The 27,394-nt window shown below is 37.2% G+C and overlaps 1 pseudogene; it reads left to right on the forward strand.

The window, feature by feature from the left end:
- The first annotated feature begins 4,152 nt into the window (after positions 1-4,152).
- LOC114035669 overlaps positions 4,153-27,394 on the forward strand; it is a 66,486-nt pseudogene continuing 43,244 nt past the window's right edge.

Consider the following 27,394-nt stretch of genomic DNA (forward strand, 5'->3'; position numbering starts at 1 on the left):
CTTATATGTATCAAATTGGAGAGTGTTTATTGAGGAAAAAGTGCCTTTTTATGACCTATTATCATTCTTTACTTTGGATGACCATTTCCTATGCTGAGAACATTTTCTTCATTTTAGCTATTCATTGCTTGCTATGTGAACTCTTTGAGGACAGGGATATTTTCATTTTTTTTGATAATTTATTTCTTTTTAGTTTTCAAAATTCATTTCTATAAGATTTTGAGATTCAAATTTTCTTCCCCTCCCACTTCTCCTTCCCCCCAGAAGATGACATGCAATCTGATATAGGCTCTACTTACACATTCATATTAAGCATATTTCCCCATTAGTCATGATTTAAAGAACAATTAGAACTAATGAAAGGAGCCACAAGAATGAAGTAATAAAACAAAACAACAAAGGAAAAGGAGAGTAAATAGTATGCTTCCATCTGCATTCAGACTCCATGGTTCTTTCTCTGGATGTGGATAGCAATTTCCATCATGAGTCTTTTGTAGTTGTCTTCGATTCTTGCATTGCTGTGAAGAGCCAAGTCTATCAAAGTTAGTCATTGAACAATGTGGCTGTTACTATGTACAATGTTCTCCTGGTTCTGCTCATTTCACTCTGCATCAGTTCATGTAAGTCTTTCCAGGTTTTTTTGAAGTCTGCCTGCTTATCATTTCTTGTAGAATAATAGTTTTGCATTCATTTTTTTTATTTGTGTGCCCAGTATCTGGCATAGTGCCTGGCCCATATAAGGTGCTTAAAATATTAATATTTAAAAGATATGGTAGGGGTTACAAAGTATGGTACAATGGGACAACTGCTGGGTTTGAAGTCAGAGGACTTCAGGCAGAGCTTTGAATCACAGGTCTGCCTGTGTCGCTATTACCTGGGTCATCTTAGGCAATCACTTAATTTTCTCATCTGTGAATTAAAGGCATTGGACTAGATGATCACAAAGTTCCTTTTCCACTCTAAACTTATGATCTTATAATATAAAAATGAATCATGCTATAGGAGTTTCAAGAAATGTGCAAACTGTGTTGAAGCAACTATCTCCTACCTTATAAAATGCAGATGGAACATTTCGAAGGTCTAGAGCCTCTGCTATAGATATTTCTCAAAGAAATTGGAAAATATAGCAATTAAGGTAGGATCACACAAACTCTGGACAGACATGCATGTGGACTTTCTATACTTCCAAGTTGCGTACCCGTTGGTCAGTACCGGTGCTTTTGTTGCCTATATATAAGAGATCTGTGGAAGCCTGCCACTCTATAGGAGATACAAATGTAGACATGCTCCTTGGGGAGCCTGATTGAATAGACCATATGCCTCAAAGAGCCATGGAAAATAGTTTCCATGAGTATGGAGAATCTTGAACATCCCCAAAGACTCCAGCTGTTTTCATATGTCTATACAGAGCTCTTTTCCTGTCTTTCCCTCATGTTCTCATCTAAAAAAAATAAGAAAATAAAACAAACAAAAAACCCAAACATTTTTTTGCCATAGAATTCCAGGGAGCAGAAGAACTAGTTCGATAACCAGCAGCCCACTTTTACTTTTCTGCTGTTATGTTTTGTTTTTGTTTAATCATTTTCATTTGTGTCTGACTCTTTGTGACCAGTTTGTGGTTTTCTTGGTAAAAATACTGAAGTGGCTTGCCATTTCTTTCTCCAGCTTATTTTACAGATGAGGAAAGTGAGACAAACAGGGTTAAATGACTTGCCCAGGGTCACACAACTAGTAGGTATCTGAGATCAGCATGAATCCAGACCAGATGCTCTAACAGCTGCACTACCTAGCTCCTGTTGTACCCTACAATCTACCTAAAGGGATTACTTATTGAGTAGTTGCAACAAGGTAAATTTTAGTTCACTGTCAGAAAAAAACCAACTTCCTAACAACTAGAGCCACCAAAAGTAATATATCCAAACTGGGAGGCTGGTTACAGAGGGGAAACCAGATAATTAAATATTAGGAAAAATGATGATTGATAATTCTAAAAATTCTGAGACTTTGTTGTATATATCTTTCATTTGTAGCTAATAATAGCAAAAATAGAAAGAAGCCTCAGATTTTTTACAATATTTGCAAAATGCCTTCCTCACAATGACTGTGAGAAATGAATGAAGCAAATGTATTACTGCTACTTGAGAGATGAGGATTCTGAAGGTGAAAGAGGGTGTGACATGGCTAAATATGCACACCTAGTTAGAGCTAGAGCTTTGACTCAAACCCAGGTTAGGTCTGACTCTAAGTTACATATTCTGTCCACTAAACATATGTTGCCTCCCAGGTCTGGGTATCTGAAACAGAATTGGATATAAATGTAAGATTTGTTATTTCCAGTATTTCATGAAGACCTAGAAATCCTGTCCCCATCACTCAGAGAACTTTCCCAGTGAGTTTTGAGTAACTGAGATGACTGAAACATTTGGATTTACCCATTGAAATGAGTAAACCTACATCTGGAATGGAATGATTAATGCAAACAAGTCTGCTCTCTCTCTCACAACATGGCCCTTTAAGTCAATTTATTGCTGTCAGTTCTGTCTGATCCCTTAGTGACAAAAATTATCATTCCACTTTCATTTTTCTTTTTATCTAGTCAGTTTCATTTAGGCCTTGTAAATCTAATAAAATCCATCTGACAGATCAAGCCAATCTTGCCGTATTTGATTTGTATTAGAAAGTTGTTTGTCTGCCATGCCACCTCAGTTCCAAAACAAATTACAATAGATAATGATGTAGGAGCAGAGCAAAAAATATCTTAGAAAAACTATATTACAATAATTGGGGAGATAGAACATTTGAGCAGGAAAAAGGTACCTGCTGCCAATACCTTAAGTAGGGACACAACCATTCTCCCCTCACTCCCCAGCTATCAATTAGAAACATATAAATATAGAAAGATATCATAGAATTTGAGTAAAGCATCCTTAAACTGTCCCCTGTGCCATGACTGTAGAGATGAATGTGCAGGTGAGATCTTGTTAGGTAGAGTAGTGCAGCTCTGTGGAATATGGTTACCGAGGTGACTTTTTCCTGTGATGTGTGTGTGTCCCTAAGAAAGTCTTCTTTAAATGTAATGGAGGGAAAGGAGAAACCTGGAATGGGGCATGCTTTCTGGCTCTTTTCTGAATGGCACATTCTTTGGTAAGTTAGCACAGCAACTCCTGAATGGTCATCAGTGATGGATTTTAAATCAAAGAAGATTGGCTACCAAGTGGGAGCACCTCCTGAATCTGCAAATAATCATCTTCCCCAAAGTTTCATTGATGAACAATCAAGGGGTTCCCCATCATCTCCATAAGATACATGTTCCTCTGCAGAGCGCTAGAAAGAGATAGAAGAAAATGATTTTGTCAAAGGGTCATTATCCACTGTGTCAATTAATAATAATAATGATTTATATAGCACTTTAAAGTGCAAAGCACATTACAAACATTAACTAATTTTATGCTCACAACAACCACAGGAAATAGGTGCTACTATTATCTTCATTTTACAGCTGAGGAAAATGAGACAGATAATAGCTAATTGATTTGTCTAGGGTCATACAGCTATTGAGTTTCTGAGGCTAGTTTTTGATTCAGATTTTCTTGACTCCAGGTGCAGAGCTGAAACCATTGGGACACTTTGCTTGGCACTACTTTATGAGCCTTTCCTTATTCTCTTAGGCATGCCTTGTCAGAGTTGTAGGACCCTATCAGCTGGTGGTTGTAGGACCTGGCATCATCAAAATCTTATTTTTTAAATTTAAAGATCAGAAAACTGAAACCGGTGAAGTTAAAGTGATGTTCCTAAGATTAGATGTCAAATTCTTGGTTCCTTGAGATCTAGCATCAAATGTGCGCATTTAATATAAATATATTTTTAAAGTCTTATAGAAGTTGGAATAATAAAAAAGTAGAACCAGAAGGAACATTAGATATTATCTTGTCTAATCTCAATTTGTGGAGTGTGAAGTAAAAATGTAGAATTATTTTGATGTGTATTATTTTTATTATTATTGACTTGGGGTATTATTTTACATGGTAATGGCATAGGCTAGATTTGTTCAACATTGAAGTTGGCCATGTGCCTCTTAGAACTTAGGCATTAAATGTGAAGGTTTGACTTAAACTTCATGGACTTGATCTATCCCATTCAAACATTGAGGTAATGGCGGTAACTCTTCTGGTTGTTAATAATTTGCAAGTCTCATTTTGAAAAATATTTGCTATATCTTTTGACCACTTGTCAACCAGGGGATGTATTTTGGATTCATATATTTATGTTAGCTGTCTATTTGTTTTATATATTTATATTAGTGTCTCTATATGCCTTGGATGCCAAATCTTTATCAGAGATTTTTGACAAAAAGATATTTTCCCATCTAATCACTTGCTTTCTTATACTAGATTGCTTATGCAAAAGCTTTTCAAATTCATGTAAAATTACCTATTTCATCATTTGTTTGGTTAAAATCATCTCCTATCCATAGCTATGAAAGCTAAGTGATCAACTACTTTTCTAACTTGTTATGGTATGATCCTTACTGTTCAGGTTGTGTATCCATTTTGAAATTATTGTGGAATATAGGGTAAGATGTTGCCACAAATGTAGTTTCTCCCAAACTTTCAGTTTTCCCCCATAGTTTTTATCAAATAGGAAGTTCTTTCTTAAGTAATTTATTGGATGGGGTTATCAAATACTGAATTAAACGTGATTTTTCCATGCAAGTTAAGATGTCCTAAGAAAACAAGAATTCCTGAGTTCAGTTATTTGAGCAGAAGACTCCAAGAAAGAAAAGAGGATTCTCAGTGGAAGATCAGCATAAAGCTAATTGACTAAACCTATGTGAGGTAGAATTAAGAAATTGTACAGCTTCAGGGGCAGAGCCAGGATGGCAGGGTAAATACAGGAACTCACCTGAGCTCTCCCAAATTCCTCTCCAAACAACTTTAAATAACTCATCAAAATGAATTCTGGAGTTCCAGAACCCACAAAAGGAAAAGGTAAATTAATTTTCCAGCCCAAGATGACTTAGAAGTTTGGCAGGAAAGGTCTATCACACCAGTGTGAGTGTCCAACATACTCCACACCACCTGCTGGCATTTGGGCAGACCAGCAGCAAGCTATGAGAGTGACTGAATCTGTTGTGGCAGCTTCCTGAGCTCTTAGCCAGCAGACAGTAAGGGGGTCAAACAACTGGTCAGAAGGAGATTACAGGGATGTCTTTGCTGGCATCGGGTGTTAGACTCTGTTGCATTGCCCATATGCAAATTTAGGTCACAATCCTGGGTCACAGTCCCAAGGTGAGGACACTAGCATACCAGAGCTTGTGGCCACCAGCAATCAGGGACCCTGATCACAGTCCTGGGGTAGAAAAGAGTCCTTTTGGTCACTCACAAACCAGAGCATAAGCCAGGAGAGCAGTAAACACACCTCTCCTTAGACCATACCCCTTTGGAAGAATTGAAAACTTATAGACCTTCAGAACTAGCTCTTAAAACAGTAATACAAAAAAACCTGAAGCATGCCACATTGCTCCCTCCACCCCAGGAGCACAGCCCAATTTTAACATAAAGTTAAAAGTACAAAAATAGGCTGAAAAAATGAGCAAACAAAAAAAATTGATTGTAGAAAGTTACTATGGTAACCGGAAAGTTCAAAACAAACTCAGAAGAAGACAACAAAGTTAAAACTGCCATATCCAAAGTCTCAAAGAAAAGTGTGAATTGGTCTCAGGCACAAAATGAATTCCTGGAAGAACTCAGAAAGGACTTTAAAAATCAAGTAAGAGACACAGAGGGGAAAATGGGAAAAAGAAATGAAAGTGATGTAAGAAAATCATGAAAAAAGAGTCAACATCTTGGTAAAGGAAGCACAGAAATAGTGAAGAAAATAACACCTTGAAAAATGGAATAGGCAAAATGGTAAATGAGGAACAAAAATCCACTGAATAGAAGAAATCCTTAAAAAGCAGAATTGCCACATGGAAAAGAAGATGCAAAAATTCACTGAAGAAAATGATTCTTTAAAAACTAGAATCAGGCAAATGGAAGCTAATGATTCCATAAGACATCAAGAAACAATAAAACAAGATCAAAATAATAAAAAAATACAAGAAAATGTGAAATTTCTCATTGGAAAAACAACTGGCCTGGGAAATAAATCTAGGAGAGAAAATTTAAGAATTGTGGTTTGTCCTTCATTTTCAAAGAGCACCACGATATCAGGGAAATGATGACATGACTTGCAATTGAATTTTATTTGAGGAAGGGAGGGTTGTGCAAAGTCACCAGCCTCACTTTCTCCTCCAGAGCCATCTGGGTCCAGTGGTGAGATGTCGATCAAGACAACTGGAGATGGCCTAGGATGCAATGGGAGACCTTGGCCTTTTTTCACCTGGAGTACCTGAAAAGCTATGACCAAAAGGAGAGAGATATTATATTTCAAGATACTATCAAGGGAAACTGCCCTGATATTCTAGAATTAGAGGATAAAATAGAAGTTGAAAGAATCTACCAATCATCTCCTGAAAGAGATCTCAAAATAAAAACTCTCAGGAATTTCATAGCCAAATTCCAGAGCTCACACAGGTCATGGAGGAAACATTGTAAGCAGCCAGAAAAAAAAAAACAGTTTAAATATCATGGAACCACAATAGGATAACATAAGATTTAGCAGCTTCCACATTAAAAGATCAGAGGGCTTGGGATATGATATTCTGGAGAGCAAAGGAACTAGGATTACAACCAAAAATCACCTAGCAAGCAAAACAAAGTATAATCCTTTGTGGGAGGGGGGGATGGATATTTAATGAAATAGAATACTTTTAAGTATTCCTGATGAAAAGATCAGAGTTAAATAGAAAATCTGACTTTCAAATACAAAACTAAAGCAAAGCATAAGAAGGCAAACAGGAAAGAGAAAATATAAGAGACTCAATAAGGTTAAACTATTTATATTTATATATGGGAAGATTATACATGTAACTCCCAAGAACTTTCTCACTAGAGCACTTAGAAGGCATATATCTAGATAGAGGGCATGGGTGTGTGTTGAATATGATGGGATGATATCTAAACAAAGGGGTGAAAAAGAGAAATGCACTAGGAAAATGGGAAAGGGAGAGGTAAAATGCTGTAAATCATTTCACATAAAACAGGCATGAAAGAGCTTTTACAGCAGAGGCAAAGATGGAGGAGGTAGAGGAAAGCACTTGAACCCTACTCTCATCGGAATTAACTCAAAGAGGGAAAAACATACACACTCAGTTGGGTATAGAAATCTGTCTTACCCTACAGGAAAGTAAATAACAGAAGGGATGGAAATGATAGGAGGGAGAGTGAACTGGGGAGGCAGTAGTCAGAAGCAAAAGACTTTTAAGGATGGACAGCATGAAAGGAGAGAGAGTGGGATAAACAGCGAAAAACAGGATGGAGGGAAATACACAGTAATCATAACTGTGAAAAAAATACAGCAAGTTTCTCTGATTAAAAACTTCATTTCTCAAATATATAGAGAAAGCCAAATTTATAAAAAATAAGAGCCATTTCCTAATTGATAAATGGTCGGAGGACATGAACAGGCAGTTATCAGATGAAATAATAAAAGCTATCTATAGTCATATGAAAAAAATGACCTAAATCACTATTGATTAAAGAAATGCAAATTAAAACACTCTGAGCTACCACCCCACACCTATCATATTGGCTAATAGGCCAGAAAACGACAATGACAAATGTTGGAGGGGATGTGGGAAAACTGTAACACTAATGCGTTGCTGGTGGAGTTGTGAACTGATTCAGCCATTCTAGGGAATAATTTGGAACTATGCCCAAAGTGCTATAAAACCATGTATACCCTTTGATCCAACAATTCCATTACTGTCTCTGTATCTGAAAGAGTTGTTTGTTTTTTTAAGGTAAAGGACCTATATATGCAAAAATATTTATAGCATCCCTTTTTCTGATGGCAAAGAATTAGAAATTGAGGGGACACCCATTGGAAATGACTGAACAAGTTGTGGTATATGACTGTGATAGGGTACTATTGTGCTGTAAGAAATGATAATCAGAACACTCTCAGAAAAACCCAGAAAGACTTACATGAACTGATACAAAGTGAAAATGAGCAGAACAAGGAGAACATTGCACACGGTAACAGCAATATTGTACTATCATCAACTGTGAATGACTTAGCTATTCTCAGCAATACAATGATCCAAGATGATTCTGAAGGATTTTTATGAAAAATGCTATCCATCTCCAGAGAAAGAACTGATGGAATCTGAATGCAGATTGAAGCATCCTTTTTTTTTTTACTTTATTTTTCTTGGGTATTTTTTGGTATGTGTTTTCTTTCACCATATGACTTATATGTGAATTTGTTTAACTTAACTGCACATATATAACCTATATCAATTTGTTTGTCTTTTCAATATAGAGGAGGTGAGGGAGGGAGAGAATTTGGAGCTCAAAACATTTTTAAATGTTAAAATTTGTTTTCACATATAATTGGGGGAAAATAATATATATATATATATATTTATACATACATATATGTATATGTTGAGAGAGAGAGAGAGAGAGAGTTGTAGATCTTGCCAAACCTGCTATTGCTATGCATTGCTTGAACAATTTTGAACAATGCAGGTGATGACATGAATAATAAGTATTTATTCAACAGTTTCTCAAAGTGTCTTTAATTTCCAGAGTGAATGTAATGGATTATTTGAGTGCTTTGTGTTCCTATATTTGTTCATAGGGTCCTGTAAATTCATTGCATCTTATGCATTTTCTGTGGTAAGTGAAATAAAGACTGCCCCATACATGATATTATCTTCTATATTAATTGCTTATGGAGAATACTATTGCCCAGATTTCCACATGAATTTTGATGCACACCCTTTAGATTTTGTCCAATAGTATGCATAGCTATGCTAGATGGTACAGACAGATAGCAAGGGTGGTCCAGAATTAAATGGGAAAAAGAGAGCATGCTAGATTGGTTTTAGGAAATTGCAAAGTTCTTTTGCTTATCCTAAGCTTCCCACGAAAGCAAAATATGATCTTTTCAACATTAACATTTTACTGTTTGTAGCTACATGATAGTGAGATACCTTTGCCTCCAAATAATTTAAGATGAGTATCATAAGGAGGGCAATGGAGAATCATATGATGGATCTGAAAATTTTACATTTAACCAATGAGGAACTCCAGAGAAGAATGGGAGTAAACGACATCATCAAAGAATCATATGGTAGGAAGAGAAGATGGGGTGGTCACATGGCAAGAATGAAGACTGACAGGGGCAGCTGGGTGGTGCAGTGGACAGAGCACCGGCCCTGGATTCAGGAGGACTTGAGTTCAAATCCCTCCTCAGACACATAACACTTATTAACTGTGTGACCCTGGGGAAGTCACTTAACCCCATTGCCTAGCCAAAAAAAAAAAGAATGAAGAATGACAGGTGGATGGCCAGAGTGCTCTCCACTGTCATGCTCAAATGTCGGAAGAAAGCAGTGAAGGCTTTCATCCTGTTGGGTGGATCCCTGCTAGTAAACTTTTGGGAGGGTATGGGCAAGAGCTGTATAGGATAAGCAGACATGAACAGGTTTGATGAGCATTTTTGGAGGGAACTGTCAAATCCATTAAAGTATTTGAGTATTAAAAGCAAAATGAAACATTATTCTTGCAATATTTGTTCATCTCTCATTGCAGTGCCTATGGTAAGTAGGTGCAAAAAGATAACCATGAAATTGTTGTACTTTATGCATCAAGCATAAAGATGCAGGGAAATTTAAGAAAGAACTGATTAAGACCCTCAAAATCAAATGTGTATATATTTTGACACTATTTTGAGTAACCGCATTCACCATGAATAAAGCTATATCACATCCAGAATAAACACTAGTTCAAAATTTAAATTAGTGTGTGAAAAGGTAGAAAGAAGGCTGATGGAAAATTATCTACAACATTACATCAAAGAACAGCACGAAAAAAATGAAGTTTAAAAATACTTGGTGAGTGACTCAAGTATCATTCCAAAGGTGTTCAAAAAGTAAAAATATAAGGAGGTCTAAATGATGGGTTGTGGTCTAAATATGCAAAAGTTTTTTTGTTTTCAGTTTTGTTTTATATTACTAGCAAACTGTTTTTGACATTAAGGATAATGAAGACAGCACATTTGGACTCTCACAATTCAGCCCCACATCTATTTTTAAAGCAAGCACAAATGGAATAGAAGAAAATAAAAAAATATATATATAAAAGAAATGTTGGAAGACTAAACCAAGTATGTATAGAGAAAGGCCATGAAGAAAGCAATACCACATTAAAGGATTGAGCCCCAAGGTGTCTGAATGAGGAGAAAATACCAAAGACATAAAAAAACACATTTAAGACTTTAATATTATCAAAGTATATAATCAAATAAAAATCAATAACTTTTGATTTATTTGCCTGAATTTCCATCTATACAAATATTTTGTGAGAGTATTTTATACACATATTGAGAGTATCAAGGGATCAACAGTAAGCTTTTGAAGTTATTTCAGAGTAAACTGCATCTTTAACATCCAACAATTGACTAAAATATGTAGATAATATATGACCCTACTGTGATTGTTTTGTTGACTATATTTTTAAAATTATTTGATTTGTTAGAAAATATTGTCAAATTGAAGGCTCTCATTCATTAAGGGAGCACCAAGGCATGTAGAAAATTATACAAATTATATGAAAATTATACAATTATATGTTTATCTTGTATGCTTTGTATACCATATATTATGTACCCTATATACCATATACCTTGAATGATAGAACACCAGAGATAACTTTTCTCAGTACCCTACTGGTTATTAAAGTCGAATATGAATCTGGGCTATGTATGCTCACCAAAGGTATTTGTCTCTGCCATTTGGAGGAGATCCAGCACAGAATCCACATAAGAGAGGGATTCCCTTTAGATAACGAGGTCCTTCAGATACTCCCTTTTATGGATAACCTTGTAATGGTGTTATCGATACTTTGAGCATTGCAAAGTCTCCTAAAATGAGACCCGCAATCACTCAAAAGAGTTTGGCTTATCTAGGGAAGGGAACATGCATTTTTAAATGCCTAATATGTGCCAGGCTCTTTATAAATACCATCTCATTTCATCCATGGTTTCCTTCTCTGTCCCTTTCCCCTTAAAAATATTCTTTTATGGTTACACATTATCATTGCAAAGAAACTTCTAGGAGTTAGTAAGCTTCCCAATGGGAAGGGGTAACTTGTGAGTCATCAACACAAGACCTTGTTATCTTGTCCCATCTTGGGTGCCATTCCCATGGTTATATCAATATGATGTTTCTCTCCCAGGTTCACTTTCCTCCTCAGGCTTTGGGAGAGGAAGGAATGGTTCAGACTTTCTGAGGAACAAGAAAGTTCCTTTTCTGACAATTATCTTTCCCTAAGAGAAAAAATTTCTGGTTACAGTTCTGCTGTCCCTATTTATAAGCTGTCCCTTTTATGAGTTGTATTGGATCCCTAGAGACATGCTACAAGTTGAAGAGTCCTGGTCCATTAGGTCTTAAAATATTAAGTTAATGAATCTCTGATATATTATAGAAACATTCAGCAAAATGAAAGGGATAATCCAGTACACACACAGGAAGTATCAGTACCATATCCAAATGAGATAGTATTAACACACACACACACACACACACACACACACACACACGCATGCACACATATTCAACTCCTCAAAGTGCCGAATTTCATGAATAGCAGTGCCCTCTGCCACCTGGTTCAGCAGATGAGCTCTCAAGGGCAGGGTGTACTAGTCCCAGATGGTGATGACACTCAGGCCTCTATAGTCATGGCAGAGTGCTAATATCTTGCTGCTCTTCTTCAGAAATAGTGCCAACGCTCCAGCAGGAAAGTTGGGAAGTCAGCTGAATATCTTTTGCTGCTTTTCCCCCCTGAGAACTTCTGTGGCATTATATTCTTTGGCATGGTCAAGTCATCAGATACATCTCTCCCTAATGGGAGCTTCTGGAATTCAATCAGTTGCACAATCATGCAGCTTAGACAGAGGTAACTCTTCTTACTGGACCAAACAGTTAATGTTTGCTAAATCCTTCTACTGGATAAAGAGTTCAGGATCTGGTTCTGGCAGGAGTCTATGGCTGAATGTATCATATGTCTGCTTCAAGAAATGATTATAATTGTTCTGGGAGTGGAATATTACTTTAATTCCAATGCAATGGCTAAGTAATACAATTCTAGACAACAAGCCCCCTAGACCCCCTTGGGTTTTATTCAGGTAATGTGCTGAAAATGTACTTGACAGTGATAGTTCCATACCAGAATAGGTCTCCTTCAATTGTTTCAACTATTACTGGAGGAAAGGAAGTGATAACACACTAGCTCTTTTGAGGTAAGAACCAAGTCTGTAAAATTTTCAGATGCCCCTGAATCTACTATACCTGAGATCTGTAGTGCCCAGTGGTTTTGAAATTATATTTGTTCAAGGGTCATGAATAAGTAGGTTGCAGGATGGGCTGTGAGGATTGCTAGACCTGGAGACAGGTGAAGAAGATGGTGCTTCCATGGAAAGGCAGCTTGGGATAGTGGATAAAACACTGGATTTGGAGTCAGCAACACTTAGTTTCAAATCCCACCTCACATAGTTACAAGCTTTGTGACACTAGGAAAATCATTTAACCTCTCTGTATGATGGTTTTCTCATTTATAAATGGAGATAATAATATCTATCTTACAAATTTGTTGAAATGATGAAATAACATAATAGATGAGACACAGTAGATAGAATGTTGGATTAGAGACAGGAAGATGTAAAGTCAAATCTTGATTCAGACATTAGCTACATGCATGACCCTGAATAAATCACTTAACTACTCTATGAGTTGGTTTCCTTAGCTATGAAAGGGGATGATAACAGCAACTACCTCACAGGGTTATTAGGCATATCATATGAAATTGCATAAGTAAAAGCATTTTGTAAACCTTAAATATCTCTCTCCATATAAGTTTTTACTATTGTAATGAAGAAGGCGCTGATTGTGGTGATGACCACCACTTTAATCATTGTAATGTGCTAATCTGGAATTATTCATCACTGTGGCTTGCCCTTCTCCTGATGGTACTCAGATTTTAGGAGTCAAGGTTGGACTGAATCCAGTGCCATCAAACTACATCGACTCAACCCATCCTATTCACACCTTAAACTACTGGTGGATAACACAGGTAAAACCACCACAGCCATAGCTACAAAAGAAAGCAGGTTTTAAGGTGAGCACATTGCCAGAAGTGCTCAGATAAATTGATAGAACTTTCAATCAGATTATTCGTCATGGATAAGCATGACCAAATCCTACAAATATTTACCCACCAGGCAGGGATAGCCCATGCCAAGTCCAAGCTTAGAGTCTAGAACAGGGGGTTCTTAACCTGGAGTTCATGTTTTAAAATGTGTTTAATAACTGTATTTTAATATAAATTGTTCCCTTTGTTATCCCATGTATTTCATTTTATGTAATTAAAAACATTTTTTTCTAGAAGGGGCCCATAGGCTTAACAGATTGTCAAAAGATCCCAGGACATAAAAATGTTAGGAATCTCTGGATTAGAATGATCTTGATGTATTCCCAGGGTTTTTTTTTTCCTGTAGGAGCCAGTGAATCCAGTTTACTTCAGAATAAACAGGAATGTCAAAAGTCTTCTTGAATTCTTAGTGATGTTTGATTTTCCTCTACATTGTCCAATAGGAGACTATTTCCTGTGAAGTAAGGAACTGACTAACTGAGGAGCTTGGACCACCAGGCAAGGCCTGGCAAAGACCAAACCAGCCAGGCTTTGGGAAGGCCCCAGGAATGGAGGTCCAGGAACAATTTGCCTTGAAGCAAAAGTTCTGGGAGGTCTTCCTGGTGAAAGGATCTGGGGAGGCTCACTGTGCTGCTGGCAGGCAGGACAGTAGACTCCACCCACTTCAAGAACCACACATTCCCTTTCCACAAAACAGCTGAACACTCCCTGTGCAGCCAGCCTGGCAGAAGTATGTTCCAGCTGTTGCTACAGCATCATTGTCTCCAGGGCTCCCACTGGGAAGGCTGGCAGGGCATTCAGCAGTGTGACTATTGTCTGAGTTGAGGGTGAGGAAGAAAGAGTTTTATTTGGGTATGAAAACAGTAATGATGAATCTCATGGCCCTGAGGACATGAGATGAGCACCATGCCTGATAATTGTTGTCCAAGTCACTGTGTGAAAAAATAACTGAAGTCCATGCTGGGTCCAGCCAAAGGTCACTGTGGTACCAAATCTAGGGATGGTAAGGAAAAAGACAAGAAACTGGGGTTTAGTACTTGCTTTAGAGTCATGGAAAGTGCAGAATGCCCTCCTTGATGCACCACTTTGACATTGTCCTGAAATAGATCAGACTTTCTGACATTCCACTTGTGGCAGTGTATTATTCTGCTTACTAAAGTCTTTGTCATCCCATGAGGGATTGCACCCTGGCTTGTTGAGCTGGGCCCCATCTTCCCAGTCTTCTCACACTTTACTCCCCTCTACATACTTTATGATCCAGTAACACCTCACTTCTCATTGACCCTCCAACACAACACAACATTACATGTCCCAACTCCAAAGCTTTTAGTTGGCTGTCCCCATTGCTTGGTGCTCTCTTTCTTCACCTATACCTCTTGGCTACTTTGAAAACTTAGCTCAAATCTCACTTTATGCCGGAGGGAGTTCTTTCAACTGTTAGTATTTTCCCTCTGTTTCTCTGAGATAACCTTTTATATGTGTGAGAAATAATGTAGAATATATACTCAATAATATGTGATAATATAAATATAACACATGAAATAATTATATTTAACATATATAATATGTCTAAACCTATATACACAATGTGTGTATGTGTGGGTGTGGGTGTGGTGTGTGAGAGCTTCATTCCCCCCCTCCCACATATGTATTATGGGAGTGTCATTGTGTAGCTCAAAGGGAGGCAAAACAGACATCTCTAGCCTAGCCTTTTCTCTCCCCACCTTTCTTCAAGAGAGAATTGAATTCCTATCTGGAGAGGAAGCAGGGGGTTGGGGACAGAATCTTGGCCACTCTGCTCTCCTCAGATAGAGAGGAATACCAAGCTAAAATTATATCTATCTGCTCTCCTAAATATCTATGGGATGCGGTTTTTGTATTCAATCTAACTTCTAATCACTATTTTTAATGGGGAAAGGACCAGGAGGACTTCAAATTTTATATTCAAGGCTTGACTCTGTTCCCACCAAATACCAGTTCTACAAAGAACACATATAAAAGGGAGGAGAGAAACCCATTTATCCAATTCAATAGCCAAACAGAAATAAGAAAATATATATGTGTGTATGTATATATGTGTATAATGTATAATGTATGCATATACACATATACCCACATAGATACATACATACTTTATACACACACCCCAGATATAGAGTGAAAGAGCTCTCTCACTGGGAACAAGGCCACTTGGTTTAATTAAGTGTCTAATATCTCACTGAAGAGGAAGTTCCCCAAAATCTTTAGTATAGGATAGGGGCATGATGAAGACTGCCAGTTCCTCTCATTTCAGTTTCTTTCCAGAGTTTTTCCATCATGAACTTGAAGGAAGGTTGGCATCTTCCATGTTTTCTCTCAAAGATGAAAGCCAGAAATATGCAATGTGACTGCAGAACCTGAAGAAACTTGAAGAAACCAAAGCTCTCCTCTTTGGTATTTCCCTCATTAGAATATGAGCTCCTTAACGTCAGAGACCTTACGTTTTGCCTTTCTTTGTATCCCCAGTGCTTAGCATTGGTATATTTTAAGTGCTTAATAAGTTCTTATTGACTGACTGAATATTACCCTTTAATACAACATCATACAACATTGAAACTGTGGACCTCATCCAAAAGCCTCTAATTCATGCTATTAGTCTTACTTATCAACATAGCTATGAATTTCGATCTTTGAAGACAACCCAAGAGCAAAACTTGCCCACGTCCTCACATCTAGTGTGTAAGGCTGGATCTGAACTCAGGTCTTCATAACTATAGGTCCAGTTCTCTATTCATTGCACCATTTAGAAGCCTAGGTGGTAACTTAGACCAAAATGGGAAGAGTATTTGAAGATGAAAGTATGGGAAATTCAATGTGTTTATTTATCTGATGAAGAGTAAGTGTGTCCATATGAATAAATGATGACCAAGCTGCTAGAAATTAAGCCAAACACAATCTTGAATGATAAAACCAGGGGATTAGTATCCTGAAATGTCTCTTGGCACCTGTTTTAACTTGTCACATCTAGTTTATTCCAGAAATACACAATCACTTTTGGAGGTCTGCTATCACTGGTGCTAACCAAGAATAGTGGCTGAAATACCAAAATCATTTAGAAGATACGCAGTAGGCTAAACATAAGAATATTGCTGTGGTATATATTATCACAAAAATTTTCCTGGTAGGGTGTCTTGGATCTCCTTTGTCTCATTAATAATCCATCATTTTAATGAGACTTCTTTTGAAGACACTCAGAATCCTCCCTGCTGTTATTATGCGTGAGGCTCTTTTCAAGTTTCTTCATAAGAATATTTTCATATAAGCTGCTTGTGTTTCTTGATTCTCTTTGATGGAGAGATTTCTTTGTTTTCCACCATGGCTGGCAAGTGAGCCTGCCAGTCAAGAAATCTCTATGTTTTTATCAGATGTGTCTTCATGCCTTTGAACCCTTATCTTTTCCATGTATTGGATAAGGATAGATGTCAATGACAGAACTGAAAACAAAGACACTCCCAAAGTCATTTTGACTCTCACTGGGGTACTGTTTTTAATTGATGTGTTGTGTTAGGGATTTATGTCCAAAGTCCATGCCAGCCACCTTGGGGATAGAGTAGTGTTTTGTGAAGCGCGTGCATGCACGTACGCACACACACACACACACACACACACGCACACACACTATATTTTGCTGTCTTTAAATGAGTGGTCATCTTGGGCCAATTCATACAGATGGTTTTGTGTGTTACATTCTCTTAGAAAATTGACTTAGTGGCAATTGATGGTTAACTACCTACCTCTCTGTTTGGTCATTAAAATGGATAAATGATAGCATTCTTTTTACTTTCATTATCCAAACAAAATGTTTATTGTATTTTTTCTACCCTGTCTGTAACTCTTATAGAAATGAGTGATTTTAAAGCTACTGTGTCTTCAGTATATTTTGGATTCAGCATTAGTAGCAATCTCCTCAGTAGCATTTTAATAGTGATCTCTGCTGACTAATAAACCTTAAAGCTACCCTATAAATCCTATGTTGTCCCTATGGAAATATGTCAGGAGGTGGGTACAGTGAATAAACCAGTTCCCCTACATATCTACTTAATTTAGAACTCCATGGCACTAGAGTTAATATAATATGTGACTGTGAAAATACAGGAGGTGAAGAATCTTGAGTTACCTCAACACTATGGAAGAAATGAGTGATACATAAAACTGACAGTTCCAGATAAGCATTAAAAGAGTGATACCATGTGCTTGCCCAGACTAGCAGGCATCCCAGATTATCTTAGTTCCATGGCAAACCCTAATAGAGCTGTTTTTTTCATGAGATTTGTTATATATCCAGCAGGACCAGAAAAAGAAGGAAAGAGCTTCCCTGTCAAGAAAAATCATGTTAAAGATAGGGCAGGGAAATCAGAGGCACAGGAGAAAGACTGACATATTATTCCAACTGTGTTCAACCTGGAGAAAAACTTATTCTATATTTTCAAATGTCTTTAGCAATCTAAATGGACCCCACGATTTTTCTCTGTAGAGTACTTAGTCTTCTGCTTCCCTGTAAAAATCTAGGGCATAATGCATTTCTGTCATCATCCTTTTTCTCCCCTTCAAAATATCTCTGTTTCTTCACTATGTAATAATTTTCTTCCCTCCTATCCTATAGGACAAGGTAAATGACATTTCCAAGGTCAGTATCTCTGTGTCTTCCATGGATCTAATCATATCCAAACCTTTGTTCCCTCACTCTTCCCTTGAGAAAGGTGATAGCTGGAGACAGCATCTTCAATTTCTTTCCTCCATTGGTTCTTTCCTTTTGCCTTCACATATCTTTAGATATTCACTGTTTTGAAAAACACTTCACTTGGCCCTGCTGCCTCCTTCAGATCCTGTCCTTTTATTCTCCCTTTCCATGAAAAACTTCTAGAGCAACTACTATACACAAACTGCCTCCACTTTCTTCTTTCCTTAAATCACTCCGCTCTAGTTTTAGCCCCTACTGCTCTATTAAAATGGTTGCTGCTGCTATTCAGTCATTTCAGTTGTGTCTGACTCTTTGTGACCCCATTTGGATTTTTGTGGCAAAGATACTGGAGTGGTTTGTCATGTCCTTTTCCAGCTCGTTTTACAGATGAGGGAACTAAAGAAAACAGGGTTAAGTGACTTGCCCAGAGTCACAGATCTGGTAAGCATCTGAGGCTGCATTTGAACTCATGAAGATGAATCGTCCTGATTCCAAGTCCAGTGCTCTATCCACCGCACCACCTAGCAACTGTTGACTTCACTCTAAAGGTCACCAATGATTTCCTCACTGATAAATGGAAATCTTCCCTGCAGCATTTGACACTGTTGCCTACTGTCTAACTCCTAACAATCTTTCTTTCCTTGGTTTTTATTATACCCTTCATGCTTCTGGGATCCATCTTTTTTTTCTGACTTCTTCACTGGTTCTTTTTCCAATTCAATTTAATTTGACAAAAAAAAAATAAGCACTACATGTATTCCAGGAACTATGCTGAATATACAAAGACCAAAAAAATTAAAAATTGAAACACTCTTTGTTTTCAAAGACTTTAATTCTACCTGGGATGTTTGGGTGAAATAAAATGTACAAGAATAAGTAAATACAATATTTTCACAAGTAGTAAGTCTAGGAAGTAGGGTTAATGAGCTGGGGGATCAGGAAAGACCACATATAGGAGGTAGCACTTGACCCAAGTCATGGGAAGAGCTAGGAATCTCAAGAGGGTAAAGTGAGAAGAGTATTCTTGGCTTGGGAAACAATCTGTGCAAAAATGTGTAGATAGAAAAATGAGTATCATGTATGGAGGAAAGAAAATAGGTGATTTTAACTGAAACAGTTTACAATGGGGAACAATGTGAAATTAACCAAAAAATTGATGGGAGTCAGATGTAGAAGGGCTTTAAATTCCAAATACAGAATACAATGTTTCATCCTATATGCAATAGTGAGCCCTTGAGTCTTGATCTTGGAATCATCATCTTTGACTCCCTCAGGACTGAGGATCCTCTTGATCTTTATTTAAAAATATCCATCCATGCTTTTTGATCCCCACTCCCATTACCCTAATCTAGGCCTTTATTGTTTCAACTCTAGAGTGTTACAAAATAGCCTTCCAATGGATTCGCGTTCCTCTAGTTTCTCTCTTGAAATCTCTCCTAAATCTTATGCTTTAATATTGTTTTAAATCTAGGCTTTCATTGGCATAAATATTATTCCATTGATGCAATCCTTCACACTTTAATAGATAGTATCATGAGTTCATACAGGAAAAAGAAAATCATTCTCTGGTAGCCAACCTTCAGGTCTCTTCAAATTTATATATGATAATCCTTGTATGACAAAGATACTGTCCATTAGCAAGACTATGCTCAAACCTTTTTTGTCTTGGTAGCCATTATATTCATCTTCCTTAAATACTACTCTGAAAATATGTCTCCTCTGCCTTAAAATCTTTACTTTTTTTTTACAAATGACATTTATATTTCTTTATTTGATAAATTATCCTTTTCCACAGTCTAGCACTAATTGACTTTTAGCCTTATTCTCTCTCTCTATTTATATACCTATACTATATATATAATATATATGCATGTATATGTACACACGCATATAATATCTCTATATATACCATATACTAGTTTTACCCCAAACAAGTCTACTCATTGTCCCCCGCCAACCCATATACCTTGTACTTTCCAACTTCATGCATTTATTTTTGTTAGGCCTTCCTCTCAGAAGGCCCTACTAATGTCCCCCAGCTATCAAACTCTTACTCATACTTCAGTGTCCACTTCAAAGGCTATGCCTTCCAGCTCAGCTAAAAGTGACCTGATTTTTTTCTTCTATAGCACTCTTATGATACTTACATATAATACCTTACATTATAATTATTTATGCATATGTCTTTTGGAACAATGACCCATAAGACAAGGAGAAATACAAAATGAATGTTAAATAGGTTACAACACATTGCCAAAAATGCTTTGTATACAAAAATTCAAGGCAAAAGGAATCATTAAGGACATATATGACCAGAAAGGGAGGTAGGCCCGCCATGTTGCAAGAAATAATAGATGAACAGCCTGATTGCCACAGTGCTATACACAAAATATTCAAAGACTTCGAGGGAGGTCCCCTCCACAATGAGTTGATACAGGTTTATGAAAGGTTTGTGGAAACGTATGGATAAAAATCACACAGGATGTGAAAGTATCAGTTGGTTGTGATTTGCACTATTAGATGGAATAAGCACATGGATAAAATTGTAGGGCAATCATTATATATATGTATATATGTGTGTGTATATGTACACATAAGTATGTATATATACATGCATACGCAGACCATATATATGTGTATATATAATTATATAGATATAAATGTCTGCATATCTATACATATATACATACAGACACACACATATGCCTTCCTACATTGTAACCTTCTGAAGATCAGGCCCCATATCTTATATATTGCTGTAGTTCTCACAGTGCTTAATCAATTCCATTACATTCATGATCCACAATTTGTTTAGTCATTCCTCAATCAATCAATCAAGGGCATAATCTTTTTTTTTTTAAGTTCTTTACTACCATAAAAAGAGCTGCTATGGACACATTGTTCTTTGTGTCTATGCTTCCTAGGGTATATGCCTAGAAGTGGGGTTTCTGGGTCAAAGAGTATACATATTTTAATTCCACATTGTATTCCAGAATGCTTAGATCAACTCAGAGTTACAACAGATATTAGAATATCTGTCCTTCCACAGCCTCTCCAATATTCATTATTTCCATCTTGAAAATTGTCATATTTAAATAAAATATCCTCTATTTAAAATACAGAAGAGAGTGGTGATGTTATTATTCTTCATTTTTGTCCTTAATGAATGCCTGCCTGACCCAATTGGCATTCTTGTTTAAACTGAGTTTCTTTAAAAATTAATCAATTTCCCCCAAATATTTTATATATTTTTCTACCTCTTTCTTCTACCTCCACCCCAGTCACCAATCATTGTAATCTCACAGAAACCTAAGAGCAAATGCATGATAGATTTCCTCAGAAATTCTGTTTCAAGATTTTAGAAATAAATCTTAATTTCACACTCTAGTGTTGATTCATATGCTGCTGAATGATGAAGTCTTTATCTGCCAGTCCATTGGAAGAACACTCTGCATTTTGAAAAAACAGAGTAAACTTGACCTGATAGATTTTCATTTTTTCAGTGTAACCTTGTTTACTTTATTTTGATTGGTCAGAAATGGGCAGAAGCAACTCTTTAATTTACAATACTGTATTTTCCTTCTCTGTCTCCTTGGAGCCTTGTTTTCCCAAATAATTCCTTCAGCTGTACATTATTCAGATAGAAAGATGCCACAGAGAATAGAAAGATAGACAGAAAGGCTGTCTGCATGATTAGTTTATGGAGTCTTTATTGGACAACCATAATTTGCCTAAACCAGATGTTCTCTTCTCACACATGATTAACAAATGAATGAATGATAAACGAATTATTAAACATCCATTATGTGCCAGGCCCTGTGCTAATTGATCCTCTGGGAATAAAATTCCTTTGAATAAAGCTGCACCAGGTAAGGAGGAAATTGGGGCAAGTTGTACCTTATAAATATAGTGCTGACTTAGTAATGATCATTCCTGAGAAACAAGAGATTCTGGAAGAGTCTAGGCCCAGTTGAAAAGACAGATGTGATTCTAAAGAATAGGGGAGGTAGGTTTCACACTGAGGCAGTATATAAACAGAGGGAGTACTCCCTAGAAGGATGTAGGAGCAGTATACAGTCTACTTTACCTATTATTCAGGGAGAGGGAAAGTGTCTATCAAATATAAGCAGCAAGGAAATTCATGTCCTAGAGTACATGCCTATGTCTCCTGGGTTATTTGTACCACAAAATAATAATTTTTCAAAATTTATGACACTGAAGGGTAAAATAAATGATAATAGATTGACTGACTGGAACAATGCATTCTTTGTTAATAAGTACACTACTGTAGTAAAGAAAGTTTTCCCAGGTTTTACAATGGTCCAGTTTCTGGTCCAAGTTAGTCCCGCTGTGCAAGTATAAGCTTACCACCATATGTGAACATTAGCACTGCCCACTTTTTTTTTTCCTGTGCCTTTCCACAATAGAGAAATTTTAGATTTGTAGAGAATCTGAGTGTTTTTAATTTGTGAGTACATTTACTGTTAGGTGGCACAGTGGGTAGAACACTGGGCCTGGAGTCAGGAAGACATGAGCTCAAATCTGGCCTCACCCTGGCAAGTCACTTAACTCTGTTTGCCTCAATTTCGTCATCTGTAAAATGAGTAGAGAAGGAAATAGCAAGCCACTCTAGTATCTTTGCCAAGAAAACCTCCAAAAAGGGTCATGAAGAGTCGGACATGAGTGAAAATGACTTAACAACACATTTACTGATTTTCAAGAGTCGTTAGTTTTAAAGGTAGAACACAAGGTAAATGAGAGGCCATATAGCATAATGAGTAAGGTACTACCTTTAGAGTTAGGATGGCATTTTCAAATACCTCATATACCTATTTATAGTGTGACTCTGGGCAAGTCATTTCTGTGAACCCTGTTTTCCCAAATTCAAATTGATGGACTATATAGTCTTTAAGGTACCTTGCAGGTCTAAATCTATGTTCCTGTAACTTATGATACTTGAATAGAATGACCACAAAGTTAAAAAAAAAACTATTATTTTATGCCTGCAGGTTCAGAGATATGAGGAATCTTCCATCTGACTGTGTTGTTCTCTATCTAGGTAGCTTCTCTGCAGTACTGCAAAATTGGGTACTTTAGTCATGCCTAGGATAGGATTGAGGGAGAGGGCAGACCTAGGAAAACCATCTCCTCATGGTCATAGGATCATAGGGAACCTTAAAGGTTATTGAATCTAATCCTTTGAATTTTGCAGAAATGATTTCTATATATGGTGATTCAATAATAAAATTAAAATAAAATTTAAAGGGATTTCTCTGTAGGGCCCTACCTAATAACTCATTTCTTTCCATCTCAAAGTATATAAGCTTCCCACATAAGGCAGGAGTTACCTTCACCCATTGGGGCCCGATCCTAAACACTATTTTCTCCAACCACCTCTTTCTCTCTTCTCATCTCCTATGTCAAATCGCTCCTCGTCTCTGCCTTGTCTCTGCCGTGGCTGCAGCCTCACGTTATATGTATTATTGGAATATGAGATCATAGGATCATAGATTTAGAGCTGGAAGAGTTATGAGGGCATATAGTCCAATTTCTTCATTTTGCAGATGAGGAAACAGAGGCCCAGAGCCCAAGACTTGCCCAAGGTAACCCAGGGAGTAAGTGGTAGAGGGAGAGAGGGAATAGCATTCACCTACTTCATCTACTGGGCACAAGGCCAGCTTGATGATGTTTCACCAGTATCACTAAGTCTACAGATTATAAATCCTAGAATTTTGATCCAGAAGGGACCTTAGAGATCATCTAGTTCAACCTTATTTTCCTGATGAGAAAGATGAAGCCTAGAATAATGAAGTGAGGTGCCTAAAGTCACTCAGGTAAGGACGTCAATCTGAGATTTGAACACAAGAATTTTGATCCCACACCCTTTCATCAAACTACATTGTCAAGAGAAGGACCCTGCACTTTACCTCACTCACAAGAGCTTCCTGAATGGCTAACCTAAAGGAATTCATGAGGTCTATGTTACCTGGATTAATGGCTCCACATTTAAGTGACTTTGCTAATGACTAATATACTTTTGAGAAGCAGAGTAGAGTGCAGGAAACTTCCAGAATATTATCTCCTTGCAGAGAGCAGCTAATATCTGTGGGGGATTTTTAATTGCTATTAATCCTTTCATTTTCTGCCTCAGTAAACTAATGCTAGGTGTAGAATTTCAGCAAATAGATAATACTAGCTTTAGGGTCTACAGCTCTATGAAGGCTTCCATATTCAGGGTCATGAAGTAATTTTGCCTTTTGTTTGCTGAATCCATATTAAATTTCATTGACACGTTACTGTGTTAATGTGTATATGAAAATCACCTATCCCAGTTATGTTTTCATCCATCTGCTCATGAATTGGAAAATAATTTATTTTTTGAAGTTGTCTGAAGTATTTAGTGCTACTTACAGAAGTCATTATAATGTGAGTGTAGTACATTTGTTAGGGAATTCCCTTAAAAATCTCCAATCAATAACTTGAAAATCTTTTTTTTAATACTCTATAAAAATGAGAGATCATCTATGGAGATCTCTGTTCATATCAATACAATGTTAAGAAAACATGAAGAAGCCTCCAAGACCATTGGGTATTGAAGTAGATTTAAGGGAAAACATGGATATGAGTTGCACTGGAAGGGATAGGTTATGCTCCTTGTTGAGAGGAGCACCCACTTGAATTAAATCACAGCCATGCTGAAATGCAGAAGAATTGGGTCTCCTCATGGCAGAGCCAATGTCCCAAACCAGGCCTATGACTTTGCAGCACTGATAGGTTCTATGTAAAAGATAAATTACTATGTAATAGACCTTCCCATTAGCAAAATTATGAAGCCCAAAAAAGTTTGTCTGAGTTTTTGTCACCTTCCCTAATTTGTATCCTTTTTTCCCCTTCACCTCTCCCCCTAACTTACTCATCAATTCTCTGGTTCTCTTTCTTCCTTTTCTGTTCCCAGAGCTTTTCTTTATAGTGAGATGTACCTATCAAATTGAAAGGAACCTGAGAGGTCAAGTAGTCTTACCTCTTTATTTTATAACTGAAGTTGAGAGAGATAAAATGATTTCATGTCTTAGTCCAAGGTTACATGCCTAGTTAGAGACAGAGCCAAGATTAAAAGCCCAAATAGTATCATTCTTTGTTTGTTCTCATTCTTAGCTTTCCCTATTACATATGGCACACTCATCCTGAAGTCAAGATGGGAGGGCAAAATTTAAACTTCTGATTCATAATAGTTTAAAGCCCTACTCTTACAAGAGGAATTTTTAAAAAATTTCACAGCATTCAAAACCTTAACTTAAAAGGCTGAGGCTCTGTTGAAAGAACTTGAGGTATGGGAATAGAGAACTTCCCCATGGATAGGAAAGAATTCTTTTGGTGCCAGACACTTCCTGGCATCTCTGAATCATACTATAGAGGTGATCACCTATTCACTCTATGAGAACCTAATGGGTATACCTTTTGCCTGATGGGCTGGGAGCCTCTAGGTAGCTGTTAGAAATCTGTCTAACTAAAGGTAGAGACTCATTGTTAATGTGACCCACCCACCTCTTGAACGCAGTGGGTTTCCTAAAAGTTGTCTTACTTTTGTCCTGGGTTGTTAAACACAACTTAATGCATTCATATTCCCATACTAGAAATGTCTTCCCAGGCTACTCAGGAGTTGATCCTTGCAAAAGTTTGAAAGGCTGAAGTTGGTTTGCTAAAGCCCACGAAACCACTTTCTCTTCTGTCCCAAATTAAGCACACAATGATTCCCTTAGTGGTAATTCAGCCACTGCTTTGCTAAGCCTCATTGATTTGCTAGGAGAAGTGCCTTTAGCATGTTTCTTTCTTGTACTATAAACCTGTCACTCGACAAGTCAGTTTCACAAGTATGGGTCAGCTGGGGCTGTTTCAAATGACTGAAAATTGAAAGCTCCCGAGATGTGAAGAGCTGAACTGAAATGGGGGCATTTGTGACCCCTTTAACAGGAAGTATTTGAATTAATATTATAAGGTAATAATAATCTTTCTGTTTTAGAGTTCCAAGTTTCTGCCTATAAACATATTAATTTTAATCACTTTGGGAATTTAGCCAAAACAAGAGTAGCCAAATGACTTACAGAATACTACTAACAAAATCCAAAAAAATGACAGTTACGCCCACAGGTTTCTATTTTGTGAAGCTCAGCGCTGAAACCTCCAAGTAGATCTGAAATGATTCAAGACAATGTTCTATGTCCAAGAATAAAGTTTAAATTTCAATTTTCCCATCTCAGTCATCTTTTTGCTAATGATTTTGTTGGCTTTAAAGCCAATAGTATTCCCTCGTGCTTTCTCTGTACCTCCCTCCCTCTCTCTTTTTTCTTCTTACTTTCCTTCTTTTTGTTGTTCCTCTAGTGATCGCTCTCTCTCTCTCTGTCTCTCTCTCTCTCTGTCTCTCTGTTTCTCTCTCTGTCTCTGTGTGTGTGTCTCTCTCTCTCTCTGTCTCTCTGTTTCTCTGTCTCTGTGTGTGTCTCTGTCGCTCTCTCTGTCTCTGTCTCTCTGTCTCTCTCTCTGTCTCTGTCTCTCTGTCTCTCTCTCTCTCTGTCTCTCTCTCTCTCTCTCCATTTTTCTCTTTCCTCTTTCCTGTCCTCTCCTCTCCTCCCGTCTCTCAACTGTCAGGATGTTAGTTCCATTTGTTCAGCATCTGCACTGGACAACATCTGGAGCCTCAGGAAATTCAGCTGCTCTGGGTATGACGCTTAAATGAAATTACTTTTTCATGCGCTTCAGAGGAGTATCAAGAGCATCTTTCTAACCAAACAAGCCCTTTTGTTCTCCTCTAGCAAGTGGTTCTCATTAAAAATGTCGTCTCTCTAATAAATTGCCTCATTGCTCTTGCAGCTGGGGTTATTGTTTTCATGGTTTTGTACTCACTGTGATTCTCATAGGGAACAGAAAGCAAGAGAAAATAGGACTTATTTTTCCATTCTGTCTGCATGAAATGCCTTTTTTCCCTCCTTTTGTATTTGAATGAGAAATTTGTTTGAAAAAAAAAATGGAGCATTTTATTCTCCAAACACTCAGTGTTCTTGGCAAAGTAACCACAAAACAAATCTCCCAGATGTGCTTTCCTAGCTAGATACAATATGGTGGAGGGTAATATTTAGTGGTTCCTGCTTGGACTTATAGGTGGTACTTTGCAGCAGAATAATGTAATTTACCTTGCAAGCTGAAAATACCCAATATTACTAAGCCCCAGTCTCTGGCATGATAATGCATGCAGGAACCAGCTGTAGATGAGGTCAATGCAAAAGAATTAATTAGAAGTAAGACAAGGGGGAAAAGATTATTTACGTGGCTGTGTTTGGATTGAGATGAACCAAAAAACTTAGAA

This window comes from Vombatus ursinus, unplaced genomic scaffold (genome assembly GCF_900497805.2).
Source record: "Vombatus ursinus unplaced genomic scaffold, bare-nosed wombat genome assembly UNPS02009205.1, whole genome shotgun sequence".
In the NCBI taxonomy this organism is placed as follows: domain Eukaryota; kingdom Metazoa; phylum Chordata; class Mammalia; order Diprotodontia; family Vombatidae; genus Vombatus; species Vombatus ursinus.